Source organism: Anas platyrhynchos, chromosome 33 (genome assembly GCF_047663525.1).
Source record: "Anas platyrhynchos isolate ZD024472 breed Pekin duck chromosome 33, IASCAAS_PekinDuck_T2T, whole genome shotgun sequence".
Classification (NCBI taxonomy): Eukaryota; Metazoa; Chordata; class Aves; order Anseriformes; family Anatidae; genus Anas; species Anas platyrhynchos.
Genome location: NC_092618.1, coordinates 9647566 through 9666152, shown reverse-complemented (window position 1 = coordinate 9666152; position 18587 = coordinate 9647566). Strand labels below are relative to the sequence as shown.

General features: G+C 60.2%; 1 long non-coding RNA gene and 1 pseudogene across 2 annotated transcripts; both read left to right on the top strand.

The window, feature by feature from the left end:
- Positions 1–634: 634 nt before the first annotated feature.
- On the top strand, positions 635–13767 carry LOC140000220 (zinc finger protein neuro-d4-like; annotated as a pseudogene).
- A 3185-nt stretch (positions 13768–16952) lies between these two features.
- Positions 16953–18280, top strand: LOC140000299 (uncharacterized). 2 transcript variants are annotated; one of them, XR_011805469.1, is made up of 3 exons: positions 16953–16999; positions 17607–17752; positions 18203–18280. It is a non-coding gene; the product is annotated as an uncharacterized lncRNA (long non-coding RNA). The 2 variants fall into 2 exon arrangements; XR_011805468.1 differs by lacking the exon at positions 18203–18280 and adding an exon at positions 18057–18088.
- The last annotated feature ends 307 nt before the right edge of the window (positions 18281–18587 follow it).

The following is an 18587-nucleotide window of genomic DNA, read 5'->3' as shown; positions in this document are numbered from 1 at the left end:
AATGTCCCAAAATGTCCCCAAAAAGTGTCCAGGTCCTAGTGGCCCGGGGGGGGGGGGTCACCGCCTGGTCCCCAAATATCCCCAAATGTCCCCAAATATCCCCAAATATCCCCAAATATCCCCAAATATCCCCAAATATCCAGGTGCTGGTGGCCCGGGGGGGTCATGTCCCCCCCCCCCACCGCCCCCCCCCCCCAATTGGTCACCCATCACCGGGGGGTCCCCACCCTGGGTGTGTTTGGGGGGGGGGAGCCCCTTAACGCCCCCCCCATCCTATAGCGGGGGGGGGGGCACAGGCAGCAGAGCCCCCTCCCCTCTTTGATTGACACCCCCGCCACCCAATCAGAGCGGGGGGGGGGGCGGGCTTTGGCCCGGGGGATGCTGGGAAATGTAGTCCCCAACCCCCCCCCCCCCTTTTGGGTATCGGGGGGGGGGGGGCGGGGGGCGACAAAGGAAAAAGGGGGGGGGGCACCGGGATTGGGGAGGGGGGGGGCAGGGGAAAAAGGGGGGGGGGGGAGGGGGCTCCCTAGGACCTCCCCGGGGGGGGGGGGGAGGGAAAAAAAAAAAAAAAAAAAAAGGGGGGGGGGGGACCCAGGGCTTTGAGGGTGGGGGGGGTTGGGGGGGGTGGGGGGGGTTGGGGGGAGGTGCGGGGGGGGGGGGGGGGAGGGGGGGGGGGGCTGAACCCCGCCGCCCCCTCCCCGTGCCGGAGCGGCCCCGGCGGCGCAAAATGGCCACGGCGCTGCACAAACCCCTCAAATGGTGAGTGAGGGGCTCGGGGGCGGGACCCCCCCGGGACCCCCCCCCACCTGGAGAATATCCCCCCCCCGAACCCCCCCCCCCCCCCCAATATCCCCATCCCCGGTAAAGGGCGGCTCCCCCCACCCCCCCCCCCCCCTTTCCCGGTACCGGTGGCAGCGATGGGATGGAGGGGGGGGGCACCGGTATCCGCCCCCCCCCCCCAACCCCCCCCTCACACCCCCCAACCCCCCCTCAACCCCCCAACCCCCCCCCTCACACCCCCACCCCCTCCCTCCGGTCCCCCCCCCTCCCTCCGGTCCCCACCCCCCCCCGTCTCCGGTCCCCCCCCCCCTCCCAAACGATTCCCGGCGCCCCCCCCCCCCCCCCCCGCCGCACCGGGACCCCCCCCCCCCCCACCGGGGAGCATTGGGGACCGTGCCCCCCCCCCCCCCCCCCACCTCGATACTGCAGGGATTTTTTTTTTTGGGGGGGGGGGGGACACAATGGGGGAGGTGGGGACCTGGTGGCTGGGGGGGGGGGGGATTGGGGGGCGGGGGGGGTTTGGGGGGGTGGGGAGAGGAGATGGGGGGGCTGCGATGCGCTGGGGGGGGGGCGTGGGGGGTTGGGGACAGGAGGGTGGGGACCCCAGGTTGGGGACCACCTCCCCACCCACCTGATGGGGATATGGGGGGGGGGGCTGGGGGGGGGCTGGGGGCTTTTGGGGTGCGAGGTTGGGGACAGTGACAATGGGGACCCCCTCCCCATCCCCATTTTGGGGACATGGGGGGGGTCTGGGGGGTCTGGGGGCTTTTGGGGTGCAAGGCTGGGGACAGGAGCATGGGGACCCCCTCCCCGTCCCCATTTTGGGGCCATGGGGTGGGTAATGGGGGCAGAGTGGCGGCTTTGGGGCTGAAATTTGGGGACAGGGGTGCGGAGACCACCTCCCCGTCCCCATTTTGGGAATATGGGGGGTCTCTGGGGGCTTTTGGGTGCAAGATAGGGGATAGGACCGTGGGGACCCCAGGTTGGGGACCATGGGGACCACCTCCCCATCCCCATTATTGGGACATGGGGGGGGGTCTGGGGGCTTTTGGGGCTCAAATTTGGGGACAGGGGTGTGGAGACCACCTCCCCATCCCCATTTTGGGGTATGGGGGGGGTCTGGGGCTTTTGGGGTGCGAGGTTGGGGACAGGGACGTGGGGACCCCAGGTTGGAGACCATGGGGACCCCCTCCCCATCCCCATTTTGGGGCCACGGGGTGGGTAATGGGGGCAGTCTGGCGGCTTTTGGGGCTCAAATTTGGGAACAGGGCTGCGGGAGACCACCTCCCCATCCCCATTTTTTTTTGGGGGGGGGGGTCTTTTGCCCCCCCAAATTTATTGCCAGCCCCCATTCGGGTGTGCGCGCACCCAACCCCTCTCCAACCTCCATCCTTCGCGCTGCGCTTTGGGGAGGCGGGCGCAACCTGGCTGGGGTGTGGATGTTTTAGGGGGGGTCCCACCCCCCCAACGACCCCCCCCCGACCCTGACCCCCCCGTTACCGGCAGTTTGGGGGAGGAATTTTACCGGGAGGCCATCGAGCACTGCCGCAGCTACAATGCCCGGCTGTGCGCCGAGCGCAGCATGCGCCCTGCCCTTCCTGGACTCGCAGACCGGCGTGGCGGCAGAACAACTGCTACATCTGGATGGAGAAAACCCACCGGGGGCCCGGTGAGCCCCCCCCCGGGACGGTCCCTGTCACCTGTCACCCCCGACCCCCCCCCGTTGCCCTTTGTCACCCCCCCGTTGAAAGGGACCCCCCCACCTCTCCGAGTTGGGCAGGGGGATTTGGTGCTATCCAGGGGTGCTGGTGGTGGTTCCGTGCGCCCTGGGGGGCACGGGGTGGTCGTGGGTGTCCCCGCGGTGTCCCCAGGTACCCCACGGTGTCCCCAGGTACCCACCATGTCCCAGGTACCCCATGGCCACCCACAGGTGTCCCACCACGTCCCCAGGCACCCCATGGTGTTCCCAAGCACCCTATGGCCAACACCATGATCCCATGGTGTCCCAAGGCACCCCATGGTGTCCCCAAGTACCCCAAGGTGTCCCCAACCACCCCATGGTGTCCCCAAGTACCCCACCATGTCCCCAAGCACCCTATGGCCACCCCTACAGGTGTCCCAACACGTCCCCAGGCACCCCAAGGTGTCCCCAGGTACCCCACAGTGTCCCCAAGTACCCCACCATGTCCCCAGGTATCCCATGGCCACCCCTACAGGTGTCCCACCATGTCCCCAAGGTACCCCATGGTGTCCCCAAGTACCCCACCATGTCCCCAAGGTACCCCATGGCCACCCCCACAGGTGTCCCACCATGTCCCCAAGGCACCCAAGGTGTCCCCAAGCACCCTATGGCCAACACCATGGCCATCCCATGGTGTCCCCAGGCACCCCAAGGTGTCCCCAAGCACCCAATGGTGTCCCCAAGCACCCCAACTATGTCCCCAGGTACCCCATGGCCACCCCAACAGGTGTCCCACCATGTCCCCAGGCACCCCAAGGTGTCCCCAGGGATCCAAAGGTATCCCCAGGTACCCCATGGCCAAGACCACACTGGCACCAGGCTGTCCCCAACTACCTCATGGTGTCCCCAAGTACCCCACCATGTCCCCAGGTACCCCATGGCCACCACTGTGGCCATCCTGATGCTGTCCAAGCACCCAACTGCTTCCCCCAGGATCCACCCTGTACCCAGGTCACCCCATAGCCACCCCAGCAGCCACCCATGTCAGACCATGTCCCCAGGCACCCCAACGGTGTCCCCAGGTACCCCAACGGTGTCCCCAAGTACCTCACCATGTCCCCAAAGACCCCAATGGCCACCCACAGGTGTCTCCATGATGTCCCCAGGCACCCCAAGGTGTCCCCAAGTACCCAATGGTGTCCCCAAGTACCCCACCATGTCCCCAGGTACCCCATGGCCACCCCAACAGGTGTCCCACCACGTCCCCAGGCACCCCACCATGTCCCTAGGTACCCCATGGCCACCACCATGTCCACCCACGTAATCCCAGATCCTACCACTTGGCCCCCCCAGGCACCTCACCGTGACCCCAAGTTACCCCATGGCCACCCCAAAGAGTGTCCCACCATGTCCCCAGGCACCCCAAGAAGCACCCAAGTACCCCACGGTGTCCCCAAGCACCCCAGGGATGCTCCATGAGGCTGGGTGTAGGGTTGGGCTTTGGGGTTGGGCTGTTTGGGCTGGGGCAGGGTCCAGAGTTTAGGGGCAAGGTCCGGGTTTGGGGTTGTGTGGGCCAAGGTTGAGGTATTGGATTTAGGGTCAAGACTTTGGGTTTAGGGGTCAAGACTTCGGGTTTAGGGTCAAGACTTTGGGTTTAAGCGTCAAGATTTTGGGTTTAAGGGTCAAGACTTTGAGCTTGGGGGTCAAGACTTCGGGTTTAGGGGTCAAGACTTTGGGTTTAAGGGTCAGGATTTTGGGTTTAGGGTTAAGACTTTGGGTTTAGGGGTCAAAGACTTTGGGTTTAGGGTCAAGACTTTGGGTTTAAGGGTCAAGACTTTGGGCTTGGGGTCAAGATTTTGGGTTTAGGGGTCAAGACTTTGGGTTTAAGGGTCAGGATTTTGGGATTAAGGGTCAAGACTTTGGGCTTGGGGTCAAGACTTTGGGTTTAGGGGTCAAGGTTTTGGGTTTAGGGGTCAAGACTTTGGGCTTGGGGTCAAGACTTTGGGTTTGGGGTCAAGATTTCGGGTTTAGGAGTCAAGATGTTGGGCTTGGGGTCAAGACTTTGGGTTTAGGGGTTAAGATTTCGGGTTTGGGAGTCAAGATGTTGGGCTTGGGGTCAAGACTTTGGGTTTAGGGTTAAGATTTCGGGTTTAGGAGTCAAGACTTCAGGTTTAGGGTCAAGACTTCAGGTTTAGGGTTAAGACTTTGGGTTTGGGGGGGTGAAGACTTTGGGTTTAGGGGTCAAGATGTTGGGCTTGGGGTCAAGACTTTGGGTTTAGGAGTCAAGATTTTGGGTTTAGGGGTCAAGACGTTGAGCTTGGGGTCAAGACTTAGGGTTTAGAGTCAAGACTTTGGGTTTAGGGGTCAAGATGTTGGGCTTGGGGTCAAGACTTTGGGTTTAGGGGTCAAGATTTCGGGTTTGGGAGTCAAGATGTTGGGCTTGGGGTCAAGACTTTGAGTTTAGGGTCAAGATTTCGGGTTTGGGAGTCAAGATGTTGGGCTTGGGGTCAAGACTTTGGGTTTAGGGGTCAAGATTTCGGGTTTAGGAGTCAAGACTTCAGGTTTAGTGTCAAGACTTCAGGTTTAGGGTTAAGACTTTGGGTTTGGGGGTGAAGACTTTGGGTTTAGGGGTCAACACTTTGAGTTTAGGGTCAAGACTTTGGGTTTAAGGGTCAGGATTTTGGGATTAAGGGTCAAGACTTTGGGTTTAGGGGTCAAGACTCTTGGACGGGCTCACGGCCTCCAGTTTTCGTCTCCCATCCCCTGGTGCTCAACGGGGGTGGGCAGCGGGGTTCCGGAATCAGATTAGGGTGGGGGTTCGGGTCTTGGGGTGGGGGGGGGTCCGGGGCCCGGTGGGGGCCGTGGCGAGCGCGGGGCTCCCCCAGGCCGCCCCGGGGCACCCACACCTACCCCGCGCGCTGCTGGCGCAAGAAACGGCGGCTCAGCATCCTGAGGACCCCCGGTGAACCTGAGCCTCCGGGGGATTTTGGGTGGCAGGGTTGGGGGGCTTTAGTCCCTTCTATATCCCCGTGCCCCCCTCCCTCTAGACTGCGAGGCGCCCCTAAGAAGGAGGGGGGCTCCCCGGTAGGGGCCGGTGCTGGAAGCGGCCCCCCCGTCAGTCCGGGTACAAGAAGACGGAGCTGAAGGAGCAGGCGGCGCTCGACTGCCAGGTCCGTCCGTCCGTCCGTCCGTCCGTCCGTCCGTCCGTCTGTCCGTCCGTCCGTCCGTCCGTCCGTCTGTCTCCCCTGCCCGCTTCCCCATCCGTCCGTCCGTCCGTCCCCGTCCATCCCTCCGCCTGCCCATCCGCTTGGCCTAACCCCTGTCCGTCCGTCCGTCTGTCCGTCCGTCTGTCCGTCCGTCTCGCTACCGTCCGTCTGTCCGTCCATCTGGTCGTGCCCGTCCGCCCGTCCTTTCCTCCGGTCTGGCCGTCTGTCCGTCCGTCCCCACGTCCGTCTGTCGCCCCCCGTGTCCGTGTGTCTGCCCGTCCCTGTGTCCGTCTGTCCGTCCGTGTGTCTGTCTGTCCCCGTGTCCCTCCCCATGTCCATCCGTCCGTCCCCATGTCCGTCCGTGTGTCCCCGTGTCCGTCTGTCCATCCCTATGTCCCCATGTCCGTCTGTCCGTCCCCGTGTCCCCGTGTCCATCCGTCCGTGTGTCCCCGTGTCCCTGTATTTGTCCGTGTGTCCCCGTGTCCGTCCGTCTGTCCCCGTGTCCATCTGTCCATCCCCGTGTCCCTGTGTTCGTCTGTGCCTGTTTCTGTCTGTCTGTCCCCATGTCCGTCTGTCTGTCTCCCCCTGTGTCTCCCCATGTGTCCCCGTGTCCTTGTGTCCATCCGTCCCCATGTCCGTCTGTCCGTCCCCCTGTCCCCGTGTCCGTCCGTCCGTCCGTCACCCCCGCTCCTTGCAGAAGCCGCCCCCCGGGGGACTTCCCTGGATGAGCCCTGGGTGGAGGGGGACCTGAGCCCTGGACGACACCCCCAGGAGGAAAACAGTGAGGGGAGTGGGGGCAGTGGGGCACGGGGTGGGGGGACCCCATAGGGATGGGGGGGCTATAGGGACATGGGGGGCCCCATAGGGACAAGGGGACCCCATAGGGACAGGGGGGCTTATAGGGACGTGGGGGGACCCCATAGGGATATGGGGGGGTGCCATAGGAATAAGGGTGGGGGGGCATAAGGACAAGGAGGGGGAATTTTAGGGACAAGGGGGGGGGCAGAATCCGGGACAGGGGGACCCCATAGGGACAAGGGGGGCTCATAGGGACATTGGGGGGGGCCTATAGGGACAATGAGAGGGACCCTATAGGGATAAGGGGGGTCCATAGGGAAAAGGGGGGGGCCCATAGGGTCAAGGGGGGGCCCTATAGGGAAAGGGGGGGGCCCTATAGGGACAAGGGGGCACCCATAGGGACAGGGGGGCATAGGGACAAGGGGGGGGCCCTATAGGGACAAGGGGGGGCCCATAGGGACAAGGTGATCCTATAGGGATAGGGGGAGCCTTATAGGGACAAAGGGGGGGGTCCATAGGGTCAAGGGGGGTCCATAGGGACAAAGGGGGGGGGGCATAGGGTCAAAGGGGGGGAGCCTCATAGGGACAAGGGGGGTCCATATGGTCAAGGGGGGGCCCTATAGGGTCAAGGAGACCCCATAGGGACAAGGGGGGCTCTATAGGGTCCTAAGGGGGGCCCTATAGGGACAAGGTGACCCCATAGGGATGGGGGGGGCATAGGGACAAAGGGGGGGCCCTATAGGGACAAGGTGACCCCATAGGGATGGGGGGGGGCATAGGGACAAAGGGGGGTCCTATAGGGTCAAGGGGGACCCCATAGGGACAAGGGGGTCCATAGGGTCAAGAGGGGGCCCTATAGGGTCAAGGGGGTCCATAGGGTCAAGGGGGGGCATAAGGGGTCAAGGGGGGGCCCTATAGGGACAAGGGGGACTCTTGTAGGGATAAGGGGACCCCATAGGGACATGGAGGAGACCCCATAGGGACAAGCGGGGACCCCATAGGGTCAAGGGGGGGCCCCATAGGGACAAAGATCACCCCATGGGGGGGGAGTCTCACCCCTTTTCCCTGTGCCCCCCCCCCCAAAAAAAAAAGGCTTACGGCATCGGGGCCATGCTGAAGCCGGATAATTGCGTGGCCCACGCGGAGGACGGGACAAACCTTACGTGTGTGACAGTGAGTGGGGGGGGGCTTAAAAAAAAAAAAAAATTAAAAGGGGGGGGGGGGGCACCCGCACCCCCCCCCAAAATTTTTTTTTGCCCCCCCCCCCCAGCCAGTGGGGGGGGGGGGTTAAAAAAAAAAAAATTAAAAGGGGGGGGGGGCACCCTTGAGGACCCCCCCCCCCGAAATTTTTTTTGCCCCCCCCCCCCCCCCCCCACGGTAGCCAGCACCGCCCGGGGCTGAGCGACGCACACCACACCCACACCCACCTGGCCGAGGGAGGACGGCGCCAGCGCCCCCCCCTCGCCTTCCACCGCAGAACTCCAAGCGTGAGCGCCGGGGGGGGCACAGGCAGCTGGGGGGGGGGGGGATGAGTTAATATTGGGGGGGGGCCCGAAGCCTGTCCTGGGGGGTTCTGAGGCAGCCCAGGGGGGATTTGAGTGGGTTCTGGGGGGCTGGGGGGGTCTGGGGGGGCTGACTCTGTCCTGGGGGGTCTTGGGGGGTCCTGACCTCATCCTGGGGTCTGGGGGGTCCTGAGCTCAGCCCAGGGGTCTGGGGGGTCCTGAGCCTGCCCAGGGGGGGATTTGACCCATTTCTGGGGGGCTGGGGGGCTCTGGGGGGGCTGTACACCTCTCCCTGGGGGGGTCTGGGGGGTCCTGACCTCATCCTGGGGGTCTTGGGGGGTCTTGACCCTGTCCTGGGGTCTTGGGGGGTCCTGAGCAAGCTCAGGGGGTCCTTGACCCATTTCTGGGGGTCCTGGGGGGACTCTTGGGGGGCTTGACTCTGTCCTGGGGGGGCTCTGGAGGGGTCCTGACCCTGTCCTGGGGGGGTCTGGGGGGTCCTGAGCCAGCCCAGGGGGGATTTGAGCTGGTTCTGGGGGGCTGGGGGGGTCTGGGGGCCTGACACTGTCCTGGGGTCTGGGGGGGGTCCTGATCCTGTCCTGGGGGTCTTGTGGGGGTCCTGAGCCAGCCCAGGGGGTCCTTGACCCATTTCTGGGGTCCTGGGGGGTCCTGGGGGGGTCCTGACCCCGTCCCAGGGGGTCCTGAGCCAGCCCAGGGGGTCCTGGGGGTCCTGGGGGGTCCTGGCCCCATCCTGGGGGGTCCTGGGGGGGTCTTGACCCTGTCCTGGGGGGTCCTGGGGGGTCCTGAGTGAGCCCAGGGGGTCCTGACCCCATTCTGGGGTCCTGGGGGGCTCTGGGGGGCTCCTACCATGTCCTGGGGGTCTTGGGGGGTCCTGACCTCATCCTGGGGGGTCTTGGGGGGGTCCTGAGCCAGCCCAGGGGGGCTTTGACCCATTTCTGGGGGGGCTGGGGGGCTCTGGGGGGTCCTCAACTCTGTCCTGGGGGGTCTGGGGGGTCCTGACCCCTGTCCCAGGGGGTCCTGGGGGGGTCCTGGGGGGTCCTGGCCCCATCCTGGGGGGTCTTGGGGGGGCTCCCTGACCCTGTTCCAGGGGGTCCTGAGCCAGCCCAGGGGGGCTTTGACCCATTTCTGGGGTCCTGGGGGGTCTGGGGGGTCCTGACCCACCCCATCCTGGGGTCCTGGGGGGTCCTGGGGGGTCCTGACCCATCCTGGGGGTCCTGGGGGTCCTGACCCAGCCCAGGGTGCCCGAACCCGTTCTGGGTCTGGGGGTCCTGGGAGGCCTCACCCCTGGGGGGCACCTTCCCAGGATCCAGGTGGGGCCTCAATTTTAAGGGGGGGGGTCAATTTGATGGGGAGGGGCTCAATTTTAATGTGGGGGGGGCTTCAATTTTAAGGGGGGGTCATATCACAGCTCCCCCCCCCCATCTCCCCCATCACCAGCTCATTTTCCATGGGGGGGGCTCAATTTTAAGGGGAAGGGCTCAATATCAAGGCGGGGGGTCTAATTATAATGTGGGGGGGGGGACACGAGGTGGGTGGGGGGGGCTCATTCCCAGCCCCCCCCCATTTCCCCATCACCAGCCGGTTTCCATGGCAACCGCTGCGAGAGGCACACAGAGTAGCTGGCGGGTGCGCCGGGGGGGGGGGGGGGGCGTCCCCACCCCCACCCAGAAAAATTGGGGGGCACAAAGAGGGGGGGTGGGGGTTCTTATTTTTCTATGATTTTCTTCTCCCCCCCCCCCGAGAGTTTTATAAAGAATTGAATTGGGCTCCCGAAAACCAGCGCCGGCACACACCTCTCGTTAATTATTTATTGGGGGCGTTAATTAATTAGGGGGGTGTTTCTTAAGGATGGGGGTGTCGTTGGGTGGGGGGGGATTGGTATTGGGGGTGGGGGGTGTTAAAGGGGGTGTGAGCAAGGGGGCTAATTAGTGATGGGGGGGTTAATTAGGGATTGGGGGCTATTAGGGGTTGGGGGGGGTGTTAGAAAAAGGGGGGGGTAATTAGCAAATGGGGGGGGCATTAATTAATGGGGATCATTAGTTAATAGGGGTTATTAGTGGGGGGGGTCGTTAGCAGGAGGGATTTGTTGGGGGGGTCATTAGCAAGTGGGGGGGGGCTCATTAGTAGGGGGGTTATTAGCAAGGGGGGTCGTTAGAAAAAGGGGGCTCATTAAATAGGGGGCTCATTAAATAGGGGGGCTCATTAAATAGGGGGCTCATTATAAAGGGGGGGCTCATTAAAAGGGGGGTTAATTAGCAAGGGGGGAGTCATTAGAAAAGGGGGGCTAATTAGCAAGGGGGGGCTCATTATAAATGGGGGGCTCAATTATAAGGGGGGTGTCATTAAAATGGGGGGCTCGTTATTAAAAAGGGGGCTCATTAAAATAAGGGGGGTCATTATTAAAAAGGGGTCTCATTATAAAATGGGGGGGTCATTAAATAGGGGGGGGGTGATTAAATTGGGGGGGTCATTAAATGGGGGGGTCATTAATAATGTGGGGGGCTCTTTATAAAATAGGGGGTCTAATTATAAAATTGGGGGCTCATTATTGAAATGGGGGGGTCATTAAATAGGGGGGCTCATTATAAAATTGGGGGGCTCTTTATTAAAAGGGGGGGTCATTATTAAAAGGGGGGCTCATTAAATAGGGGGGGTCATTAAAATAGGGGGTGTCATTATTAAAAGGGGGGGTCATTATAAAATGGGGGGCTCTTTATAAAATGGGGGGTCATTATAAAATAGGGGGGGTCATTAAAAAGGGGGGGGGGCACATTAAATAGGAAAGGCTCATTAACCAGGCAGCTCATTAGCAGGGTGATTATTGGGGAGGGGGGTTCATTAATTTTTTTTTTTTTTGGGGGGGGGGGTGTTGGGGTGGCCCCCCCCCCTCAGCCCCCCCCCCAGCGCTGACCCCGGCCTCTCTCTGCTGCCTTCCAGCCCCTCAAACCCTCCTATGGCTTGGCCAGACCACCGGTCATTGCTATTTCTGTCTAGGTCGTTGCCAAGAAAAAAGTTGCTGCCCCGAGGACCTCATTCCTGCTCACCTGCGTATGTCTGTGAGGCCCTCGGACCTGACTGCCCCCTTGCACACTCGCCCCTTGCACACTTGCCCTTTGCACACGTGGTCTTTTGCACACGCCCCTCCACACCCCCTATTCCATTCCTCCATGCATCCCCTCCCTCCATCCCCTCCCTTGCACACCCTCCTTACACACTCACCCCTTGCACGCCCGCTCCTTGCACGCCCGCTCCTTGCACACTCGCCCCTTGCACACTCGCCCCTTGCACACTCACCCCTTGCACGCTCACCCCTTGCATGCTCACCTCTTGCACGTCTTTCTTCCATTTTGCATCCCCTTCCTTCGCACACACCCCTTGGAGACTGTCCCGTAGACCGTCCTTTGCATACTGTCCCGCACACTCGCCCTTTGCACGCCCTCTGCCTTTGCACCCCCCCTTGCACACCCCCATTCCACACCCCTCCTCGCATCCCTTCCTCCTCGCTATCCACTCCTTTGCACACACCCCTTGCACACTCGCCCCTTGCACACTCGCCCTCTTGCACACCCGCCCCTTGCACACCCGCCCTTGCATTCCTTGCACACTCACCCTCTTGAATGCCACCTCTTTGTGATCTCTCTTTCATTCTCCGGCATCCCTTTCTCTGCATCCCCTCCTTTCACACCCCCTTGCACACTCACCCCTTGCACACTCACCCCTTGCACGCCCACCCTTTGCACGCCCACCTCCTGCACACCCCCTCCACACCCCCATTCCACTCCTTCCATGCATCCCCTCCTTCCTTGCATCCCCTCCCTTGCACACCCTCCTTCCATACATCCCCTCCCTGCACACTTAAACTCTTGCACACCCGCCCCTTGCACACTCGCCCCTTGCACACTTGTCCTTTGCACACTCACCCCTTGCATGCTCACCTCTTGCACCCCCCTTCCACTCCTTCCATGCATCCCCTCCCTCCTTGCATCCCCTCCCTTGCACACACCCCTTGCACATCTTGCCCCTTGCACACTTGTCCCTTGCACACTCGCCCCTTGCACACTTGTCCTTTGCACGCTCACCCCTTGCATGCTCACCTCTTGCACACCCCCCTTCCACTCCCTCCTTGCACTCCCCTCCCACATACCCCTTGCACACTCACCCCTTGTACACCCACCCCTTGCACACTCGCCCCTTGCACGCCCGCCTCTTGCACACCCCCTTGCACACCGCCCTTCCCCTCCCTCCTTGTACCCCCTCCCTCCTTGATCTCCCTCTTTTCACACCCCCTTGCACACCCGCCCCTTGCACACCCACCTCTTGCACGCCCGCCTCTTGCACGCCCACCTCTTGCACACTTGCCCCTTGCACACTCACCCTTCGCACGCCCGCCCCCTCGCACACCGCCCTTCCCTCCCTGCGTCCGGCATCCCCTCCTCCTTGCATCCCATCTTTCATATCCCCTTGCACACTCACCCCTTGCACGCCCTCCCCCTTGCATACTTGCCCCTTGTGCATACTCCCTTGCACACCCCCCTTCCACTCCCTCCTTGCACACCCTCCCTTGCACACCCTCCTTACACACTCACCCCTTGCACGCCCACCCCTTGCACACTTGCCCCTTGCACGCCCTCCTTGCACACTCACCTCCTTGCATGCTCACCTCTTTGCACACCCCCCTTCCACTCCCCACACCCCCTTCACACCCCCTTGCACACTCACCTCTTGCATCCCTACCCCTTTATACACTGCCACCTCCTGCACACCCCTCCCTCCACACCCCCATTCCACTCCTTCCAATGCATCCCCTCCGCCGCACACCCTCCTTACACACTCACCCCTTGCACGCCCACCTCCTCCACACCTCTCCTTCCACACCCCCATTCCACTCCCCCCTTGCATCCCCTCCTTGCACACTCACTCCTTGCACACTTGCCCCTTGCATGCTCGCCCCTTGCACACCCATCCTTCCACTCCCTCCTTCACTCCCCCTTGCACACCCACCCTGCACACTCACCCTGTGCACACCCTCCTGGGGCTTGTGCACGCTCATCTGTGATCATGCAAAATCCTTTCGGCTTTTGCACACTCTTATGGGCTTTTGCACACTCACATCTGATTGTGCACACTCCCGGGGGCTTGTGCACACTCACATCCCCTCACACACTCCTGTAGCTTCATGCACACTCACAATTGTGCACACTCACGATGCTGCACGCTCCTGTGGGCTCGTGCACGCTCCTATAGAATCGTGCACGCTCACACGTGCTCTGCACACGTGGGGGGGCTTTTGCACACTAACGGGCGACCACGGGCGCACCCCCCCCCAATAAATCCCCCCCCCCCCCAGGCCACCCCTCGTGCCTGCAGTTCACGGTGAAACATGACGGCGGCCGTAGTCACCTACCGGTGGCAGTGCATCGAGTGCAAGTCCTGCAGCCTCTGCGGCACCTCCGAGAACGACGTGGGAACCCCCCCCCCAGAAAAAAAAAACCACCCAGACCCCCCCCCCAAAAAAATAACCCCCCCTTAAAAAAATTCCTCCCAGGACCAGCTGCTTTCTGTCGACGACTGCGACCGGGGTACCACACAGGGCATCTCGCTGAGCCCCCCCATGGCAGAGCCCCCCAGGAAAAGGGTTTTTTTTTTTGGGTACTTGAAAATTTGGGGGGGGGTCCCCGTCTCACGCCCCCCCCCCCCCCAGTTGTCCCTCAGGGCAGCTGGAAGCCTCACCTCTGCCTCGCAGCCCAAGGAGAAGGCGTCAGCCTACATCACCCTCACCTAGGGGCAATCTGGGGGGGGGGGGGCAGGAGGATGACCCCCCCCCACCCCCCCACCCCTCCCCCCACCGGGCCTGGCCCCCCCCCAAAAAAAAAAAAAACACAAAAAACTGCCATAAAAAGCCATAAAGGAGCCAATGGGGGGGGGGGGTGGGCAAGGGGGGAAAATGGGGGGGGGGCGTTGCATGAGATGTGAAATTTGGGGGGGGGACTGCCGCGCCCCCCCCCCCTCCTCGTGGTTGGTGGGGGGTATTTATTTTAATATGGGGGGCGTCCCCCCCCCCCCCCAAAAAAAAATCGAGCTGCTCCATGTGTGGGTGGGTTTCTGTTGTTCCTGGTGCAAGAGAGGGGGGGGGGGGGATTTTTTTTGGGGGGGGGGTAGCTGAGGCTGCCCCCCCCCCCAAAAAAATAATCCTGTGCCCCCCCCCCCCCAAGAGTCGTGTCGTCGTGGCGCCGTGTGCTTTGAGTGTCTGTGCATTAAACCATGGCAGAGCCCCCCCGCCTCCGCCTGCTCTCCCAGACCCCCCCCCAAAAAAAAATCTAGGACCCCCCCCAAAAATTTCCAGACCCCCCCCAAAAAAATTTCCAGACCCCCCCCAAAATTTCCAGACGCCCCCCAGCATTTTCTGACCCCCCCAACATTTCCAGACCCCCCCAAAATTTCCAGACCCCCCCCAAAATTTCCAGAGCCCCCCCCAAAAAAATTTCCAGACGCCCCCCCCAAAATTTCCAGACGCCCCCCAACATTTTCTGACCCCCCTCAACATTTCCAGACCCCCCCCAAAAAATTTCCAGACCCCCCCCCCAATCTCCAGACCCCCCCAAAAAATTTCCAGACCCCCCCCAAAATTTCCAGACCCGCCCCCCCAACATTTCCCGACCCCCCCCAAAAAATTTCCAGCACCCCCAAAATTTCCCAGCACCCTCTCTCCTTTCAAAATCCGAACCCCTCCCCAGCCCCAAAATTTCCCAGTTCCAAAATTTCCAAAGCCCCCCCCCCATCATCCGGACCTCCCCCAAAATCTCCCCACCCCCAAAATTCTCCAAAATATCACCGAATTTCCTGAATCTCCCAGCCCCCAAAATCTCTCAATTCCTCCATAATCCATCAACTCCTCCAAATCCCCCAAATTCCCAAAATTCCCCAGCCCCCCATAATCTCAGAACCCCCCCATAATCCAAGACCCCCCAAAACCCCCCAAATTCCCCCAAACCCCCCAAAATTTCTCAGCCCTCCCATGTTCCAACACCTCTCAAAATTTCTCAACCCCTCCAAAATCCCCCAAATTTCTCAAATTTCTGATAATCCAAGACCTCTCCATAATCCAAGACCCTCTCAAAATCTCTGAACTCTCCAAATCCAAATTTCTCAAATCCAATCAGAATCTTCTCCAGACTCCAAAACCCCTTAAATTCTCCCCAAAACCCCCAAATTTCCCAGCCCCCCCCCCAAAAAAAATACGCCCAGGGGGGTCTGCCCCCCCCCCCAAGGAGCCGGTTTTCTACAAACCTTTTATTTCCTTTTCCAGCCTCTTTTTTTACACAAAAAATGAGCAAAAAAAAACACCTGGGGGAGGGGGCATAGGTATTTTTGTTAATTAGCAAAAATCGCAGGGTTTTAAGGTGTTTTTTTCAATGGGGGGGGAATTAAATATATATTTGGGGGTATAAATAGAAATGTACAGGTTCCCATATACACAACGAGATTTTTTTTTTGGGGTGGTGGGGGTTGTACCCCCCCCCCCCCAAAAAATAAAAATTGAGGAAAAAACACAAAAAAAGCTTACAAACGGTCCCATTTATACAAATATAGTGTTTTTTTTATAAAATACATTTACATTTAAAGATTCGGGGGGGGGGATTTTGGGGCGGGGGGGGGATTTTTTTTGGGGGGGGGGTCTGCTTCCTCAGCCGCTCTCAGCATCGCTTCGTGGCGGAAATAATTAGGGTTTTTTTTTGGGGGGAAAAGGCTGCAAAAATCATTATTTTTTTTTGTTATATTAAAAAAAAAATGTTCAAATAATAAAATAGTCAAAACAACGCAAAAAAAAATAAAAAAGGGGGCCGGGGGGGGGGGGGGGGAGTGGCCCGCTCATTGCCTTGGAAGCCCCTGCGTGGCTGGACCTGGGGGTTGGGGCCTGATGCTTATGGGTCGGGCACCCATGGGTGCTCCTGGTCCTATATGGGGGCGCCCGGCCCTATATGGGGGTCCCGGCCCTATAGGGAGGCGCTCGGCCCTATATGGGGGCTCCTGGTCCTATATGGGGGCGCCCGGCCCTATAGGGGAGGCTCCCGGCCCTATATGGGGGCTCCTGGTCCGCAAGATGGGGGCTCCCGGCCCTATAGGGGAGGCTCCCAGCCCTATATGGGGGCTCCCTGGTCCTATATAGGGGGCTCCCGGCCCATATAGGGAGGCCCTTTGGCCTATATGGGGGCTCCTGGTCCCATATGGGGGCTCCCGGCCCTATAGGGAGGCTCCCGGCCCTATAGGGCCCCTACCAGGCACAGGGTGGCTCCTGCCCTAGAAGAAGGTGCTGGGCACATCCCGGTGGCCGCAGCCCCGTAGGGACGCTGCTGGTCCTATATGGATGGTCCTGGTCCCATAGAGCCTCTCCCGGCCCTATACAGCTGCTCCCAGTCCCATACAGCTGCCCATATAAAAGTTCCCGGTCCCATACAGAAGCTCCTGGCCCTACACAGCAGCAGCTCTTGGTCCCATATAGAAACTCCTGGCCCGTATAAAGGCGCTCCTGGTCCCATACAGCAGGTCCCGGGCCTGAAGGGTTTCTCAGTCCCATGGGCAGCTGCTCTCAGTTTTATATAGGACCGGTCCCTATAGGACCATACAGCAGCTCCTGGTCCCATATGGACACTCCTGACCCTATAAGCCACTCCTGACCCTATAAGAGCTTTCCTGGCCCTATAAGGCTACTCCTAACCCCATGAGCCTCCTCCAGTCCAATAGGACAGTTCTGTTCTTGCACACGACCAATAGCAGCTCCTGGTCCCATACTGGACATCTCAACCCTACAAAGCCACTCCTGACCCTATAAAGCCATTCCAGCCCTATAACAGCCCTCCTGGCCCTATAGAGAGGCTACTCCTGAACCCCGTGAGCCTCCTCCAGTCCGTATATAGGACCGGTCCCTATAGTACCATACAGCACCTCCTGATTCCATACAGATCCTCACCCATAAGCCACTCCTGACCCTATAAGAGCTTTCCTGGCCCCATAAGGTTACTCCTAACCCCATGAGCCTCCTCCAGTCCCTACAGGACCGGTCCTTGTATAGGACCATATATAGTCTTCCTGTCTATCCTCTGACCACACTCCTGACCCTAAGACCACTCCTGACCCATAAACCACCACTGGACCCACAGCAAAGCCGTTCCTGACCCTGCAGGCTGCCTGTTGCCCCGTGGGGCTCCTCTTGGCCACAGGACTGGTCCCAGGACACAGCTCCTGGTCCCTATACAGACACTCCCGACCCTATAAACCACTCCTGACCCTATAAAGCCATTCCAGCCCTATAACAGCCCTCCTGGCCCATACACTCCCTATCCCAGCTCTCCAGTCCGTATATAGGACCGATCCTATGTAGAACCATACAGCAGCTTCTGATCCTATATGGACACTCCTGACCCTATAAGCCACTCCTGACCCTATAAAGAGTCTTCCGGCCCTATAAGGCTACTCCTAACCCCATGGGGCTGCTCCAGTCCCAGGGACCGGTCACAGACCAGCCACAGCAGCTCCTGGTCCCATAATGGACACTCCTGACCCTATAGATCCTGACCTATAAAGCCATTCCAGCCCTATAACAGCCCTCCTAGCCCCGTCGAGGCTACTCCCAACCCCGTGAGCCTCCTCCAGTCCGTATATAGGACCGGTCCCTATATAGTACCATACAGCAGCTTCTGATCCTATATGGACACTCCTGACCCTATAAGCCACTCCTGACCCTATAAGAGCTTTCCTGGCCCCATAAGGTTACTCCTGACCCTACTAGCTCTCCAGTCCGTATATAAGACCGGTCCTTGTATAGGACCATACAGAGCTTCTGATCCTATACTACTCCTGACCCTACAAACCACTCCTGAACCTATAAACCACTCCTGACCCTATAAAGCCGTTCCTGACCCTGTAAAGGCCTGCTTGTTGCCCCATGGGCTCTTCTGGGGGTCTTTTATAGGACTGGTCCCTATATAGGACAGCAGCTCCTGATCCTATATGGGCACTCCCTGACCCTATAAACCACTCCTGACCCTATAAGAGCTTTCCTGGCCCTATAAGGCTACTCCCAACCCCGTGAGCCTCCTCCAGTCGCAGGACCGGTCCCTAGATAGGATATAGAGCAGCTTTCTCTGACCCAGATGGACTTCTCTACCTGTATAAAGCTACTCCTGACCCTATAGGAAGAGCTTTCCTGGCCCTATAAGGCTACTCCTAACCCACTGGGCTCCTCCAGTCCGTATATAGGACCAGTCTCTATATAGTACCATATAGCCACTCCTAATCCCAGCACCTGGGCACTCCCTCACCCTACAAACCACTCCTCTACCCTATAAGTCCCTTGGCCCTATAACAGCTCTCCTGTCCCTGTAAGGCTGCTCTTTGCCCCATGGGGTTTCCTTGGCTCAAATATACAAACTGTCTTGGATATATACCATATAGCCGCTCCTGATCCTATACGGACACTCCCGACCCTATAAGCCACTCCTGACCCTATAAGAGCTTTCCTGGCCCTATAAGGCCACCCCAACCCCATGGGGCTGCTCCAGTCCGTATATAGGACCGGTCCCTGTATAGGACCAGGACAGTCCT